At 40.6% G+C, this 18,483-nt stretch overlaps 1 protein-coding gene and 1 long non-coding RNA gene across 2 annotated transcripts in view; one reads left to right on the top strand and one right to left on the bottom strand.

Annotated features, from left to right (window-relative positions):
* The window catches only part of LOC147350377 (uncharacterized), a 35,533-nt gene extending 35,007 nt beyond the window's left edge, over positions 1–526 (top strand). Inside the window, exon 2 of the long non-coding RNA XR_015148791.1 lies at positions 297–526. This is a non-coding gene — a long non-coding RNA (uncharacterized LOC147350377). The remainder of the gene's footprint in view (positions 1–296) is intronic.
* ANKRD55 (ankyrin repeat domain 55) overlaps positions 1–18,483 on the bottom strand; it is a 180,835-nt gene that overhangs the window by 127,598 nt on the left and 34,754 nt on the right. The gene's annotated exons all lie outside the window — the stretch shown is intronic.

The raw sequence follows: 18,483 nt of genomic DNA on the forward strand, positions 1-18,483 counted from the left end.
GGCTGCCTTGGGCTTCCCTGGTGGCTGAGTGGTAAAGAATTTGGGTTCGATCCCTGAGTTGGGAAGACCCCCTGGAGGAGAACACAGCAACCCACTCCAGTATTCTTGCCTGGAGAATCCCATGGACAGAGGAGCCTGGCGGGCTGCAGTCCATGGGGTTATAAAGAGTCTGACATGACTGAAGTGACTGAGCACACACGCATGCACGCACGCATGTATGCACAGGCTGCCTTAGCCTAGGTCTCTGTGGAACTGGAGTTTCTTCTTGGTGATATATTTCTTCTTGCCACTTCTAGCCCCTCATCTCCTTCTCACCTGGAAGCTCCCTGACCTTGATTGAATGCTTCTACGACAACCACACAGTTGGGGATGAAGAAGCAGTGGCTGCTCAAGAATATTCTCAACTGTAGAGAAGAACAGTGGACCACATGATAAAGGAGTCCTTGATGCTGTCCTTGGAGTCAAGGACTTTATAAAGCACTTTTAAATCTGTTCTTTTAAAATCTGGATACTGATCAAAAGCTAATTAAGGCCTATTCTATTAATAAGCAAGTCCATATGAGGTTCCCTGGTGGCGCAGTGGTAATGAATCCACCTGTCAATGCAGGAGATGCAGGTTGGACCCCTGGGTCAGGAAGATCTCCTGGAGAAAGAAATGGAAACCCAATCCAGTACTCTTGCCTGGGAAATCCCATAGACAGAAGGAGCCTGGTGGGCTACAGCCCATAGGGTTGTAAAAGAGTTGGACACAACTTAAGTGACTAAACAACAACAACAAGAAAGCCCATATACTTAAGAATTCCACTGTTTTACTCTGAACTCTATTTTTTATAAAATCCTGGAAGAACACTATTAAAAACTGAGGATGCCTATCACTTTAGATTTCCAACTATACCCAGTTCTCATAAACAACAGTATGAACTCTCTCCCTATAAAATATACTGCATATAAAATATGAGTGTGTGTTATCCTTAGGACAATTCTCATATCACTTTGGTCTTACTCCTCCAAACAAACATTTAACACATACTATGTGTCAGGGACTCAACATATCAAGAACTCAAAATATTGTCTAATTACAAAGAGAGAATATTCTTTAATTACAAATAGGGTAAGGTTGAAATTGTCTGAGAAAAAGACTTGGAAAATTTCAGCCTTACCCTATTTAGCACTCAGTCATACATTACATATGGACACCTCTCTGACTGATATTTGCCTGTGATATAATCAGGTTAGTTTTATACTCTCAACCAAGTTCTACATTCCCAGAAGGCAGTTGAAAGACAGATCTTCTCTCACAGCACCAAAACAATGCTACGCACACAATCAGTAGCCAGTACCAGATACTGCTTTGCTGAACACTAAATGTTAAGTGCCCAAATGGACAAACCCAACTTTTTGCAAAATGGTGAAGTAGGTGATGGAAGCCTCTGTCTGCAGAGTCAGTATTTCTCTCTGTCCTCTATCCAGTAAGCACAGTCGCATTCCTGGGTAGTGTAGACACCCCATCTCTGGCTTTGTCCTGTTTTCCTTTTATTTTTAGTTTCCAAACTACTATAACCTTTTCTTTCTCACGCACATCATGATGGGAATTTGGTGAGTACTGGGCATTTCTAGCATGCTCAAGTTAATCTGTAGCAATGAGTTTATTCATCAATTATATGATAAATATTTAATGAACACTAACTGTGTATCAGACAATGGTCTTGGTGCTAGGGACATGGTGATGACCAAAATAGAGATGAGACCCCCATTTATGAGAAACTTTCAGTTCAGGGATGATTTAGGAGGGCCCTTCTGTGGCTTCCTGGCATTTCAGAGGGCTTGGGTGCTTTTCTTGGTCACCAGATGGCTGGGGAAGTATCTCTGAATGATTGACCCTCCCCATAACTGGGCATGAAGAATGCTCTTCCTTTAATCCCTCTTTTCTATTGACTAATGCTGCTCCTCTGCTCTTTAAGAGACAGGTTTGCTAGCTTACCTTGCCCAGATGAAAAATGTAAAGGAGTTGCTCACCTTGTTATTCGAGCTGGATGTATTTAAGCTAATACTTTGGCCACCTCATGCGAAGAGTTGACTCACTGGAAAAGATTCTGATGCTGAGAAGGATTGGGGGCAGGAGGAGAAGGGGACGACAGAGGATGAGATGGCTGCATGGCATCACCGACTCGATGGACATGAGTTTGGGTGAACTCTGGGAGTTGGTGACAGACAGGGAGGCCTGCTGCTGCTGCTAAGTCGCTTCAGTTGTGTCCAACTCTATGCGACCCCAGAGACGGCAGCCCACCAGGCTCCCACATCCCTGGGAATCTCCAGGCAAGAACACTGGAGTGGGTTTTGATACTCCAATGCATGAAAGTGAAAAGTGAAAGTGAAGTTGCTCAGTCGTGTCCGACTCTTAGCGACCCCATGGACTGCAGCCTACCAGGCTCCTCCATCCATGGGATTTTCTAGGCAAGAGTACTGGAGCGGGGTGCCATTGCCTTCTCATGGAGGCCTGGTGTGCTGCAATTCATGGGATCGCAAAGAGTCAGACACGACTGAGCTGAACTGAACTGAACTGAAGCTAGTACTGGCTGGTAGGCATTGCTATTATTACCACAGGTGTTCACACATTAGAATAATTTTGGTCTTTTGAAATCTAGAATATATATTTTTGAAATGCTTCTTTCTCTAAATTGCATTTATTTCAATTTTAGATTCCATCTCAACTGGAAAGATTGAGGATTTACATTCAGTTGCATCTGGATTTTGGCTATTCCTCCATTAATACAATGGATTTGGGAAAATACAGAAAATAAAATCTAATACAAACCCAACTCCCGTTGCCTTTAAATATCTGTGGATGTGAACTTGCTGAACATCTCAAAAGTATTTTTTAAAAGTTATAACTTTGGCCACATATTCTTTCCTTCTATTTTCAACTCATGAATTATTGGCCAAGTTCAAATGAAGCCCTGTGGTTTGAATTAAATTGGCAAGTCATAGGCGGCCTGGCTTCAGCAATCTTAACTGCTCCCCTCCTCCCCTTCCTGGCAGACTCTGGAGTGTTTAGAAGATATTTTTCTTTGCATTAATTTTTCTGAGAGGAAATCCTTGTGAGACATCTAGTTGAACTTGGCTCTCCAAAGTTTCTTGTAGAGTTAGAAAAACAAAAATTTGAGGTTACTAAGCAGGTTAATGGAAGAGAAACCTGTAGCTGTTTTCTTAGAAATGTTGCTAATGAGGCCAAAGTCTCACTCTGTGGAGTCTCTCCGTTTTGTGACCATAGTCTGTGGCCACAAAGGGGACAGGACAAGATCAAGTGCATTGCTGTAACCGTGCCAGTCTCTGCCAACTGCAAGAAGAACATCACACAATGTGAGACCCTCTTGGTAGATGAGAGCCCCGGTATGATCCTGTAGGTAAAGCTTCTTGAATTTTAACAGGCACACATATCACTTGGGAGTTGTCCTAAGATATAGATCCTAATTGAGTAGATCTGGGTAGGAGCCAGAAATTCTGTATTTCTAGCAAGTACCCAGATGATGCTGGTAGTTGGGCCATCCTTTGGTAGCATAGGGCTAGAATACTTTTCAAATACTAAGTAAAATATACACTTATGGGCTTTTGCACAGAGATTTTCTACTGAAGAGTAAAAACCTAGAAATCTAAAGTCCCCAAGGGGTCTCAGAAAATCTATCTGTAATAGAAGTGAACCAAGGTGGAAATTGGTTAAATGACTAGCAATCATTACTGCCTTGAATCGCCATTGCTGTTTTTCAGTAAAGAGTAGGCCCACGGCTAGATGTTATTAGAGCCATACAATCTGAGCTTCCCTCAGAGTTCTGCTTTGCTCTGGCTCTGTGCACCTGTGTAAATTATTAAACCTCTGAGTATTTTTCCTAATATGTACACTGGAGCTAATAATGGTACCCTCCTTAACAGCTTGTTGTGAGGATGAGATGGGATAACAAAACCAGGTTGTGCTTGAGCCAGTTTCTCCTGGCCCTTTAGAGCTGACTGAAAGATGTTCAGGAATTCTGTGAGGCGTTTGGTAGCTCGAAATTGGCTGTGATGGGAGTATTTACACCAAGGAAACTGGCAAATGCTACAAGTTGTTTTTTTCTTTCCGTTTTTGCACTGATTTACCATCATACCTAAAGGATCTAAAAGAGCTCAATAAATGTTAATTACTACTATCTTAGCTATCTTTTCTGAATTCCTCTAGCACTTGTTTGAAACACATCATTTAGCGCTGGATATTCCACACCAGCTTCCTTCTTAAAATATTCTGGAGTTGAGTTCTCAAGATTTAGAGTCTCTCAAAGGTGTGACCATATTCTGCCACATTCCATGATGAATCAATGCCTTCTATTTCACCTCTCCAATGAAAACATTGAGCATACTTTCAGAATTTTTGGAGTCCATTGCGCCAACACCTTTGATCCTCTCTACAGGAAACATCAGAATCCAAATTGAACAATCTCAAGGTAGATCCCAGGACACGAATGTCCCTCCTTAGGATGTCTAATGATAAGTATGTGTGAATCAGAACAGACAGGAACAGAATACATGTAAGTTCTATCGATTTGTGGCCCCGTCACAGGTTTTCATACATTTGTTTAAATAATTGTAGCTGGTAGATTAATTGGAAAACGAATTACTCTGTCATAGTAAGTGAGGGGTGATTTCCTTTGATGTGTTTGTGCTGACAGCATGATTTTGAATAAAAGGGACCTTAAGAATCAGCCTAGCCATTCCATGTTAAAGTCCTCAACTTTTCTCTCCTATGCCTCTAAATGTCTAGCTCTTTCCCTAGCCTCTCCTTATATCCTTCTGCTAGGCTATCATTAGTTCACCTCATCCTACGTAAAAACTTTCTCTAGAGAAGCAGATTTGCACAACCATTAAAAGTGTGGACTCTGGAGCCTGATTGGTTAGGTTCAAACCCAAGTCTTACAACTTGACACTGTTTAAGCTAGGTCGTATTTTCTAATCTGTGAAATCAGAATAATATCAGCAAGTTTCTCATAAAATTTTGGAATGAATTAAGTTCACTTAAATATGTCAAGCTCTGAGAGCAATGCTTTTCATAGTAATTCTCTTATTACAGTACATTTACTATTATTATTTCCATCAATCATTCCAACTCTTTTGCAACTTTATCCTTTCCTCTCCTCAAAATTCTTTTTCTTAGCCTATATGTATGCTTACATCTTTCAATTCTTAAATGCAAGATAACACAATGGAAAGCACAACTATGATGTTTCTTATATACATATATATATAGACACACACACATATATACTTAAAATTAACTTTAGTTATTATTTATCTATTTTTGGCTGTGCTGGCTCTTTGTTGCTGTGTGGGGCTTCCTCTAGTCACAGTAAGCAGGGGCTACTCTCTAGTCACAGTGTGCGGGTTTCTCGTCGCAGTGACTTCTCTTGTTGCGCAACATGGGCTCTAGGGCGCGTAGGTTTCAGTAGTTGTGGCTCGTGGGCTCTGCAGCGCAGGCCCAGTTGCTGTGGTACTCGGGCTTAGTTGCCCTGTAGCATGTGGAATCCTCCTAGGCCAGGGATTGAACCCATGTCCCCTGGATTGGAAGGCAGATTCTTAACCACTGGACCACCAGGGAAGTCCCAACTGTGATGTTTCTTCAAACAGGTCTATTCTTCCTTTCCTGATGTTCTTTTTGGTGGAGGAAAGTCTACAGTTGCTCTTTCCTTCCTGAGTACCCAAGATCTCCTTGGTCCTTTGCAATTTCAGCTCTACAGCTGCTGAGTACAGGCTCTACTGTGCAGATACTCTGATAACACCTGTTCTTATAGACCTGTTAGGACCTACTTCACCAGTGACCACATTCGGGTTTCCAGTGACTGAGGGAGTTGATTGGGAACACTTGCGATGAAAAACATACAGGCTCAAATAATATTTTACTCAACTCTCAGGGCTATTACCACTTGAGCATCCAGCGTTATTTTGGGGTAGAGGTGGGGCCTTAGTAGTTTAGCCTCGGCTGTGTGGTATAGAAGAAATAATGGTGAACTTTGGGATCACAGGATGTGGGCTCAAGGTCTCCTGCTCTACACGTGGCAGATGCTCTATCAATACTTATTGAACTGAAATGAATTGTTTGCCCAGCAAGGTACTCAGGACTCTTGCCTTCTTATTTTTATGCTAATACACCAGCTGTCCAAGTTGGGTCTGACTCTGACAGAGCCTGAACTGGGGTGGGTGTCCGGGCTTATAACTCAGGCTTCTACGTGCTGGAATGAATATACCCGAGGGCTTTGGAAGGACACTATCTCTGAAGGAGATTAAGGCAGGGGGATGAAGGGTTGATAAAGTTGGCCATAGGACTCAGATCCAACCCTTGAGTAGAGAGATGGGGCTCAGATGGAATCCTCTGCTGCTTGAAGATGGTCTGGCATTTCTCAGGCATGATCTATATATCTTCTCTCTCTCTAACTCTGCCTGTAATCTCTTTTTCCTCTCAGGAGAACTTTAACCCTTGAATTCTCCCTGTCATGAATCGTAAATCAGATTAGAACAAAAAGTTATCTTAACCATAGTCTTTCTACAAACAGAACCAGAGAGCTGATAACTAAACCATTAATCATCAGAGAAAACATTTTTTCTTTTATTTGTAGGAAGAAGAATAAGGAAGTTTGGATTACTGCCTGGCTGGTTGAGGCAACACTGTGATGCATGAATGCAGCATCAACAATCTGATGACATCAAGGGTTTGGGGGTTTCCTTTACATCCTGTCAAAAAGGATGTTTTCACATGAAGTTGTCCCAGATAAGTTTTCAAAGGCTGTATGTTATCAGTAATCCCTTTTTTGGTTTCACAATATTTTTAGGACACAATTTTTAAAAAATATATTGTCTTCCTCCTGAAAATGATATTAGGGTGAACAGATTTATATTAAGATTACAGAGCAGAAAGTTAAATTTTTAGTTAGTCATTGTGTATTTTATTTGGTCTACATTATGTTAAACAGCTAGTTTGATGGTAGACTTTGGGTCCCTAATATGACCATCTTTTTGGTACCAAGTAAACCCAACTTATATGGTTCTGAGTGAAATAATGCCTGAATCCTTCCTTGGCCTAATTTGTCCTATTTGTCTGTGCGAGATTTGCTAAAGGAGTTATACATGCAGCAACAGATCAGCCTTTAGGCAAGTTTAGCTTGATGGAATATTTCACCTATCTTCAGGACTTAAGCTTCCAGAGCTTATATGCTGACACTTCCCTCTCTTTCCCTCAGGGAAAGAAATTCTATTGAAATCCAAACTGAGAAATGAGGAGAAAAAAGAGAACTCAATTTGCACAATGAAATTTTTAGCAGGGCTAGGTTTAGGGAGACAAAACAGTAATTTTCAAGGGCTGAATCTGAATAAATCTCTGACTCTCCAAACAAGCTAAAGCTTCCCTTTACTCAGTTAAATAAACAAACAAAAATTCTATGGGTTAGGAATATCATTGTTATTTTATTGTCATGTTCTCTTCGTTATAATTCAAGATACAAAAAGCACACTGGGAGAGGTTTTAGCTATTTGCTTGATAGACTGAGCTATGAGTGAAGCGATTTTCATTATTAGCCTACTAAAAATATTTGATGGAAACAAGAAGTGATTCTGGTGATCTCTGAATCCCCTTCTGGCAAGGGTAGGCTCCACAAGAGGTAATCAGCCTCTTTAAGTTCTGTTTACATAATTCTGTTTGCATGAGACACATTCTTGTCTATAAAATTCTATGCTTGCCATGGATAAGCAGAGACCCAAATCAGAATTCTTAAGTTCTCTTATTTGGTGAAAAACCAAATAGTTGAGTTAGTGGAGATCATTCATTGAATCCTAATCAATAAGTGAGTATGGGGCACTAGCTGAGTGCTTGGGCTGACTCACTATCCCAATGTGATTTGTAAATTAGCTGCTATTCTCTGACCAACTGCACCCTTAGCCCCCTCAGTCATCAGAAATGAGAAATATATTCTCTTTTTAAAAGTTCAATGTTCTATGCATGGATAGATATAAATTAAGTCTACATTTTGTCTCTGGTGGTCCCTGCCCATCTTTCCTCTTCTGATGTCCTGTTTTCATTTTTATTCACCTCTTCTTCAACTATGGACTTTATTAGAATTTATTTATATCTATAGAATCTATTAGGATAAATGATGAAGATAACAAGTATAGAATTGCAAAGGAAACCAATTATATAGCAATATAGTGAAAAAAGTTTTAAAATGTTTATATAAGCATCTGCTTTGACACATTACATAGCACGATTTAGTAGTAGCTTTGATAACTGTAGTAATTTTGAAGTTGGACTGAACATAACCAGTATTATGAGATATCTACAGGATATATATGATATGAGAATATTTGTGATTTCTGTTGGTGACAGTCACATTGCATCTATTGCCATTGTGGTTTGTGACAAGTAAATGCTGCCTTCAGTTAGAGGTTAGTGAAAATAGTTTTCTATTCAGGTTTTAAGCAACTCCTTAATTCTATCTCCTGGAGAAGGAAATGGCAATCCAGTCCAGTACTATTGCCTGGAAAATCCCATGGACAGAGGAGTCTTGAACCCTAACTTGAGAACTCCAGGGGTTTAAAGGAAAGAACAATCACTTGTGGTTGGAAGACCCCAGAGAGCAGATATTCTATTTTTATAACATTTTTCTTTTACTTTTAATTGTAGTAAAAACATAAAGTTTACTATCTTAACCATTTTGATGTGTAGAGTTTAGTAGTGTTAAGCATACTCACATTGCTATGTAACAAATCTCCAGGACTTTTTCGTCTTGCAGAACTTAAACTCTATACCCATTAAACATTAATCCCCACTTCCCCTGCCTCTCAGTCTTTGGCAACCACCGTTCTGTTTTCTTTTTCTATGAACTTAACTGCTTTAAGTACTTGCAATATTTGCCTTATTTCATTTAGTATAAGTTCCTCAAAGTTCACCATGTTGCAGCATGTGACAGGATGGAGCAGATATTGTTGAGACATTTTGCAGTTTTCAGAGAGTACTGGTTTGCTAAGTGATGCACAATGAATTAACCCATGCTTCCACTGGCTCTTTAGTTTCTCCGTTCCATGCACGTTCCCTTACACAATACTAAAGAACGTGAAAGTAGTTTCCAACCATAGGGTAATGGAAACAGTCTCTTTTTGAAATAGGACATGCTGCTGCTGCTGCTAAGTCACTTCAGTCGTGTCCGACTATGTGCGATAAGACATCATAAAGATCACCACTTTGAGAACCAGTGACAATGGAGAAGTGCAGTGGGCACTGAGGGGCCAGAGTGACAGTGGACATGTGTGCAAACCGCTTCTCATGTCCACAGCTTACCCGATTCCATGTCTCAGTCCCAGACCGTGTAAATGTTGTGTATTTCCACATGCTAGTTCTTCTTGCTGCTCTGTAATAAATAGACTTTCTCACTGCTCAGTAAATAGACATATTCTTGAAATGTTAGCACATCTAATGGGACTAAATTCCCACATCTTGGAGAGGTTATTCTGAAAGATTGTGCAGCCTTGTTTCTCTAAAGTTCCTTCATGAGAAAGCAATGAGAAACCACAACTTTGAATATCATAAAGTGAATTTGAACATATTTCATTAACTGTGTACAGTAATGTTTAAAAACAAGAGCAAGGTTTCTGTTATAGCTTTTTACATTTTGTACTAGGCTGGCAAGGGAACCGATATGACTATAATGGGGTATTAAAATTCATTTCACTGCACTTTCAACAGAAACCTCACTCTTCAAGTTAAACTAGGCTGTTTATAATTACTGACACATACTCTAATTCACTTTCTGTGTTCAGAGCTGTGGTTTTGCAATTGCTTTTTCAAGGAGAAACATTGATATTTTGGGACTACAAGCAACATATGGTATCAAGATGTGGTTTAATTTGCATTTCCCTTATGAGTAATGATGCCGAAAATCTTCTCAGTTGTATGTTGGCCATTTTGATGTTCTCTTTTGTGAAGTACCTGCTCAGGATTCTTGCCCAATTTAAAGATTGTGTTGTCTGTCTTTTCCTTATTCATTTATAGAATTTTTGGAGAAGAGTATATTCTAGATACAAATGCTTTGCCAGGTGTCTGTGTGTGTGTGTGTGTGTGCATGTGTGTGTGTGCATGTGTGTGTGTGTGCTTGTATGTGTGCATGCACAAGTGTCAGCCTCAAGTTTTCTTTTTTCATTCTCTTAATAGTGTTGTCCATTGAATGGAATATCTTAATTTAATTAAAATCAACTTATCAATATTTTCTTGTGCCCTGTGTAAGAAACTGTGGCCTACCCCCAAGGTCTTGAAGGTATTTCCTATATTTTCTTCTAGAAGCTTTATTGTTTTAGCTTATACTTTTAAGTGATGGTGGTGGTGGTTTAGTCCCTAAGTTATGTCCGACCCTTGCCACCCCATGGACTCCAGCTCACCAGACTCCTCTCTTCATGGGATTTTCCAGGCAAGAATTGTAGTGGGTTGCCATTTCCTTTTCCAGAGAACCTTCCTGACCCAGGGATTGAACCCTTGTGTTGTGTGATGCATTGGAAGGACTGATGCTGACACTGAAGTGCCAATACTTTGGCCACCTGATGCGAAGAGCTGACTCATTAGAAAAGACCCTGATCCTGAGAAAGATTGAAGGCAGGAGAAGAGGGTGACAGAGGATGAGATGGTTGGATGGCATCACTGATGCAATGGACATGAACTTGGGCAAACTCCAGGAGATGGTGAGCAACAGGGAAGCCTGGCATGCTGCAGTCCATGGAGTTGCAAAGAGTCAGACAGGGCTGAGCACCTGCAATGCAGGCAGATTCTTTACTGCTGAGCCACCAGGGACTTTTAAGTATATGATCCATTTTGAGTTCATTTTTATGTATGGTGTGAGAAAGGGTCAAGTTTCCTTTTTCCCATATGGATATCCATATGAGCCAGTACCATTTATTCAAAAGACCATCCTTCTTCCGCTGAATTTCTGTAATGCCTTTGTCATAAATCAAGCGATGGTCATATACATGTGGACCTCTTTCTAAACTCTATTCTATTCCATGGTCTATTGTTTATTCTTTACTAAGACCATACTTTTAAAATTAGTCTAGCTTTGATGCTTGGTTAGTTTTTCCTCTTCAAGATTGCCTTAGTTATAATAAGTCCTCTGTATTTCCATATAAGTTTTACAAATAGCTTTCAGATTTCCAGAAATTAAAAAAAAGCTGCTGAGATTTTTATTAGGAGTGCTTTGAATTTATAGATGAATTTGAAGAGTGCTGATAACAACAATCTTACGTCTTTGAATTCCATGTTCATGATATATTTTTTTTTCATTTATTTAGGTCTTCTTTTATTTTCGTAGGCAACTTTCTGTAGTTTTCAGTGTGAGTTCCTGGTCATTTTTCATTTGATTTATTCTACATAATTGATGCTTTTGGTGCTTTCAAAATTTTACTATCTAGTTGCTTGCTTCTTTTTAAAATAGAGTTATTTTTCTGTTGAAATTCTTCAACTTTTCTTCTATTTTGACTACCATTTCCTACATTTTCTTGAACATATTAATCATGGTTATTTTAAACCCCCTGTCAGTTAATGTTAATATATAACTTGCCTATAAATCTTTTTCCATTAAATATATTTTTCATTTGGATTTCAGTAATTCAACCTTTAAATTTTTTTTATTATATTTTGTAGGCATTGTAATTTTTGGTTAAATGCCAGATGTCCCAAATGAAAAATTACAGGGACTTTGGATGATATTTTCTTCCAAGGTTGTTTTCGTCTTGCAGGCAAATAGTCAAGTGTCGTAAAAATTTAGTTTTATGGGTTTTGAACTGAACTGAATGCTTCTTGGGCTTATCTATTTTAACTTTTTACTTTGTTTTTTTATGGATTGGTTTTCATTCTTTTTAAAAAAATTATTTAATTATTTTTGTTTGGCTGCACTGGGTCTTCATTGCTGTGCTCGGGCCATCTCTAGATGTGGCAAATAGGGGCTACTCTCTAGTCGCAGAGCACGGGCTTCTTATTGCGGTGGCCTCTCTTTGTCACAGAGCATGGGCTCTGTGATGTGCCAGCTTCTGTAGTTGTAGAGCAGAGGGCTCAGTACTTGTGACACGTGGGCTTTAGTTGACCCACGACATGTGGAATCTTCCCAGACCAGGGATCCAACCTATGTCTGCCTGCATTGGCAGGCAGATTCTTAACCACTGGCCCTCCAGTGAAGTCCAATTTTTATTCTTAAGGAATGGTTCTTACTCTTAGGGAATGACCCTTCTGAGATTTCAGTTTAAAGCCTGGGATATTTACCAAGACACTCCCCCTTTAGCAAGGCTTTAATTACAACCTTTGCCTCCCTGGTAGAAATCTCTGATCAGCTCTTTAGCTACGCAGGTGCTTTCTTCTCTCTCTCTCTCTCTCTCAGTCTCAGGTTGTGAAAGCTCAGTTTAGGAACCCATAACTTTAGGGAACTGCGTATGCAGAATATTAGGTTCCCTCTCTTTTTTTCCCTAGGACTTCACTCGCCAATAGCAAACTCTAAACTGCTCCAAACTCTGACTTCTCTGCCTTTTCACCCAGTCTGTTGTTTTCTATATCCCCATTTTTAAATTTGTAAATGTCTTTAGGAAAATAGTTCAGATAACATGAGGAAAATATGTCAGATAAACATGAGCTTTCCTTGCTGTGTTTGTTTGCTGTCTCCTGCCTTCAGGCAATTGCTTTATGTACTTTGTCTCACATTTAAAATTGCGTTTGAAGTCAGGGTTAGTATGATGCCAGATATTCCAGTATAGCTGTGTAATACAGAATGATTTTTTGTGTGTGAGAGAATTAAACAAAAATTACCTCAAATTCATTTTTCATAAACTCATCCAAGATCTAAGGTTAGGGTGAATGCTAAGTCACTCAGTCACATCTGATTCTTTTTGACCCCATGAACTTCAGCCCACAAGGCTCCTCTGTCCATGGAATTATCCAGGCAAGAATACTAGAGTGGGTTGTCATTCCCTTCTTCAGGGGATTTTTCTGACCCAGGGACCAAACCCGTGTCTCCTTTATTGGCAGGCATATTCTTTATCACTAAGCCACAGAGTTGGTTAATTCAATGTCTTGATGACATCATGAAGAACTCAGATAGACACTTTCTTTCTACGCTGCCGTCTTCATATATCAGTATTGTCTTAAGCTACTTTTCTTGGTTCTCTGAGTCACAGTCAGACACAACATCCAATGGAAGAAAAAGAAAACTATCCTCTTATGTATCTCTTTTTATTAGCTAGTAATCTTTTCCCAGAAGCCCCCCGGCAGACCTTATCTCATGAATTATTGAACATAACTAGATCCTTTGTTTCTAGTTATGAGATTCCTCCCGAATCTGTGTACAATCCACAGACACCTCGGAAGAGACACACAAATGAACTAAATTTAAATGCTGCCAACAAGAAAGGAGGTTACTGGGTAAATGACCACTGGTGTCTGCTACGCTTAATTTTGCTGAACCTCATTTTCTTTATCTGCAACGTGGGGTATAATGGTATCTCAGTTATAGGTTGTTATAAGGAATAAATACAATAATCCATGGATTATTTCTCCAAAAATTCTCCCAAGACCTGTTTTTAAAGTCTCTATCTCACAGACACACATGCCATTAGGATGGCAAGTCCTATCAAAAGTGTACAAAGGCAACTGGTTAAAACAGTTTCTCTCTTCCTTGATGAATCTCTACAGTATTGATAATACCTCATGGCTATCATTTTATTGATTTGGTGTCATATTATATGATAGATACTGTACATATATTTTTTTCTAATCTTAGCAACAAAAATATAGTCATGCATGTTCTTGATTCATTTGCTCAGTCAACTTGTATTTGATTGCCAGTAATCTCATTTAGTTTCTTTCCAGGTAGCATAGTGGTAAAGAACCTGCCTGCTAATGCAGGAGACACAGGTTCAATCCCAGGGTCAGGAAGATTCCCTAGAGAAGGAAACGGCAGTCCACTCCAGTATTCTTGTCTGGGAAATCCCATGGACAGAGGAGCCTACATTCCATGGGGTTGCAGAGTTGGTCATGACTGAGCACACAACACACACACACACACACACACACACAATCTCATATACAGACAGTGAAAATGAGGTTTAGAGAGGCTGAATAATGTTCAAAGTGACACAATTAATAAGCGGCCAGATTAGATTTGTGCTTAGGTCTGTCTGACTCCACTCTTTGCAAATCTCTTGTAACTTCCTTTCCTGAAAGCTTCCTGGTGTTCTGTTTCACCAAGTTTAATCTATTGAAAAGAGGAGCGGCAGGAGCTGTTGCAGCGTGTCAACTCAGCTCTAAGATCTGCAGGAGAGAATAGTCCGCTGTTAGTTGGTCCACACTGGTCACCAGCTTTCCCTGGAACGCTGGGTTAGTTCTCCTCTGCTCCAGCAGGTGGCAGGTTGGTATCATTCGGTGCTTCCCTTCTTCACTTGTGAGGAAGCAACAAGAGTCGTGAGAAAAATTTTCTTGGAAAACTATAGAAATCAGACTCATTACTTTTTAGTCTATAGAAAGAGAAGCTTTCTACATGCATCGGCTCTCATGCATGAAGTAAGGGATGAAGTAAACTGCATTTGAATTAACCTTTTTACTTTTGAAAGGTGCTCTCATGTATTTGACACACATCCATCCCAGTTAGAAATGTTAAGATGCTTAAGATAGATAATTGGCAGCTACAGTTCTCAATTCTATGGTTTTACTTGCTTAATTGCCATGAGCTTCCTAAAGCAGAGGGTATGAGTTACTTATCTTTGGGAACACAACATCAGGCAGAGTGCTGGGTGTTTGTAGAGTACATCAGGGAATGACTTGGAGGAGGATGATCTGGGTTTGATCTTTTGACTTGGTCATTTCGTATTTAAGAGGCTCTTAGTAAGTTCTTGCTTTCTGAGTTTCAGTTTCCTCTTTGGTAACACACTGATGATAATGATGATGGTGATGATGATAATTCCTAAGGTTTTGTTGTGAGAATAAAAAGTATATGAAAAAGACTTCTTAAGTGTCTGTCAGAGACGGTTATTATTTTTAGGTGACCAGACCAAAGTTGCAAAATATATGAGTGGTTGATACTTTCTCATAGGGATTAGAACATGAAGTGCTTGGAGCCGGAATTTAGGCAGATGTCACTGGGAACATTTCACCTCTGGTTGTCATTTCCCACCTGCAGCTCAAGTACTCATCTTCGTCATCTAATATGGAGATTCACTGAAGTGATCTACTTATTGTCTGTCCTGGCTCCAACTCTACCTTCTTCAACCCAGGTTTCTAAAGGCGTTATTCGAGGAGGTCCTCCCATAACCTAGCTTCAGTGTGCTGTCTCCTGTGACTACCAGGTCCCACGCACTCATGTCCGTGCACACCGCATCTGCAGCAGGCTGACTCCGGGAACCCAGCGTGCTTTGGGCCCATTCACATCTCTGCCTGTGTGACGTCATTCCCTTTCCTTCTTCCCTCCCCATCCCCTCCAACCACACTCACTCTCCACGAATCTCTCTTCCAAGAAGGCTTTCTCTAGCCACATTGATCTCCCCGCTTAGAATTCCCACTGCTCTTATGAGGCAGTACAGATCACCAAATATGTAAAGACATGGTCTTCGGATGTATTCATTCTGGAATCATATCCTGATGAGAATAGTAATAGTCCATAAAGCTGTTTTGAAGATTTAACAAAATAATGTATATAAAGTGTTCAGCACAATACCTGGAACAGAGTAAGCACTCCATACACAGTGATTATTATGATTGTCAGTATTATCACTAGTTTACTTGATATTTCTTTACTGCTTTTTTCGGATTATGTCTCCTCCTCCACCTAGGAACACAGTCAGCTTCTTGTATTCAGGGACCATCTTTTATGTTTCTCTGTGGCCCTGGTGTTGCCTTGTGCGTTCTCCAAACAAGAGAAGTGTGCCACAACCTTTAATGCTTCATCAATCTTACTTCATATTAAGAAGTAAAAGTAATCCTCAAGTTAACTTTTAGCAAAGCTACATAGAGACTGGTTGAAGATGCCATTGCTGCATGCCAAAAATCTCTACAGAGTTTTCACAGTATAATAATAGTATAATAAATTATAATATACATTTATTATAATAATACAATAAATTATATTATTATTATTATTTCTGACTAGACACTGGCCATTCAAAATTCACACAGAGTAGTCTGTATGACTGAAATATATATTTTATTTGAGTCAAAAGATTACTTTCTATACAATTTCACATTATCTGTAGGACAGGGAAGAAGCGAAAAAAGGAGAAAAATATGACAAGTGGAAGTTCAGCTGGTAAAGAATCCATCTGCAGTGTGGGAGACCTGAGTTTGATCCCTGGGTTGGGAAGATCCCTTGGAGGAGGGTGTTGCAACCCACTCCAGTATTGGGTTTCCCTGGTAGTTCAGCTGGTAAAGAATTTGCCTGCAATGCAGGAGACCTTGTTCGAATCCCGGGTAGGGAAGATCCCCTGGAAAAGGGATAGACTACACACTCCAGAAGTCTTGGGCTTCCCTGGTGGCCCAGACAGTGAAGAATCCACCTGCAATGTGGGAGACCCGTGTTCGATCCCTGGGTCAGGAAGATCCCCTGGAGGAGGGCATGGCAACCCACTCCAGTATTTTTTGCTTGGAGAATCCCCATGGACAGAAGAGTCTGGCAGGCTACAGTCCATGGGGTTGAAAAGAGTCGGACATGACTAAGCACACAACAAAATGGTACTGATGAGGAATAGGATATTTGCACAGTTTAGCAAGAGAGCATCATGAGATTGAGTTGCATGTCTTCTTTCCCCACACCAGCTCTGTGTGGGGAAAGTGACATGAGCAATGAATATGGCCTAGGTCCAGGATATGGCTGCTTTTCTCTTCTAGTTTTCATGATTCTCCAAAGCAGCACTAAACTGCTTTCTCTTTCCCTGGCCAGAGTGGATGTGGTTGTAAAGCTCTTCTCAGTCCCAAATAGAGATGAGTGTACCTGGGTCCCAGGAGACTCAGCTCTATTTCTCAAGCCTGTTTTATCTGTGCTGGGAAACCCTAGGGTGAAATGTCACTTCTCTAGAGAGTTAGGAATCTTTCTCCACAACCAAGTAGCCTGATCTCACACTGGCTCTGAGCCTTACCCTGGGGTCCCTCTGCTGGCTGTGAGAAATAAGAGCAGAAAGCAGTTCTTTGAACTAAGAAACCCTGGATTTTGTTTTTGAATGTAATACATAGACAAGACTGTTCCTGTTTGGTGGAGGCAATTGTCCTTGAGTTACGATATAAAATGGGGAGAGAAAACTAAGCTAGCAACAGCAACACAAGTTTCCCTCCACGAAGAGGATTAACGATTAGATTCAGGTCTCAATCCCAAAACAAAAATTAATTTACTGCAGAGCACTGAAAAATATCTCCTTTGAAGAATACCTGTGGTGCACAACTGTAGTTTGTTCAGTGCCTGGCAAGGTCAGAAATCAGTGGCGATTGCTCAGTCTGTGCAGGTAAATGCACTGGAAGGCCCGCTCCTCACCTATAAGCACTTTGCTCTTCCCCAGCTTGCCCAGTCTAATCCATGAGTCCGGTTACCAAGGTACCAGGGTGAGAGGTACCATAGAAATACCAAAGTGAAGGGATGGGATCAGACACCTGAGCGTGCTCAGTAGGTGGAACATCCTGATTATGGACTGGGCTTTGTGGCCCGCTGTCCTGGGATTTTGTTGACTGGCCTGACTTTCTTACAGAAAGTTAGGGCTTGGCCTCTGCTGCTTTGTTGCTGTGGCTGGTTCTTTTGCTCTGTCAGAGGGACCACAAGAAAGCATGTGCTCAGGTGCATACAGAGAATAGGTCACTGAAAGGCTTCTAATAAACAAAGGAGCAAGACCTGGTGTCTGTCATCCAAAGGACCAGAAGGAGAGAAATCAAAACCAGCCACACAGGTAACCTCAAATCTTCTCTTGGTTCATTTTCTGATCAAGTGAAATGAAATCCATATACAATATAAAGTCAGTAGAAATACCTATCATGCCAGAGTAGAAGGAGATGAAGAGGTTTAAAAATGTAAGGACTGCCATTAAGAAACAGATGGCACCAGGTAGCAAATGCTGACCATAGAACAAAAACAGAATTAGCAAGGCACCCACGAGGAGGAATCCTTTGCAGATAGGAACTGGGCAGTGCTCTAAAGGGGCCTTGACCAGCCCGGAGATGCAACACACCTAGCAGCCAGCAGGGGACAGAGGTGCTCTATGTCTTAGAGCTCAGGCTGGGTGTGCAGTTGGGCACCTTTAACCCCAAGACCTACAAATCCTGCTGAAACTCCCCTAGAGTTCAAACTTCTCTCCGGGAAGAGCAGCACCATGAAAGCAGGAGGCGGCTGATCTTAGGTGCTTTACCGTAAAGGTTGGCTTTGACTTCAAGAAATTTGCTGATTTTGTATCTTCTTATATTTGCTCTCTTCCCATCCCACT

The sequence above is a fragment of the Bos grunniens genome, chromosome 20 (assembly GCF_055505025.1).
Source record: "Bos grunniens cultivar Pamir isolate PY7600 chromosome 20, Bosgru_T2T1.0, whole genome shotgun sequence".
Classification (NCBI taxonomy): domain Eukaryota; kingdom Metazoa; phylum Chordata; class Mammalia; order Artiodactyla; family Bovidae; genus Bos; species Bos grunniens.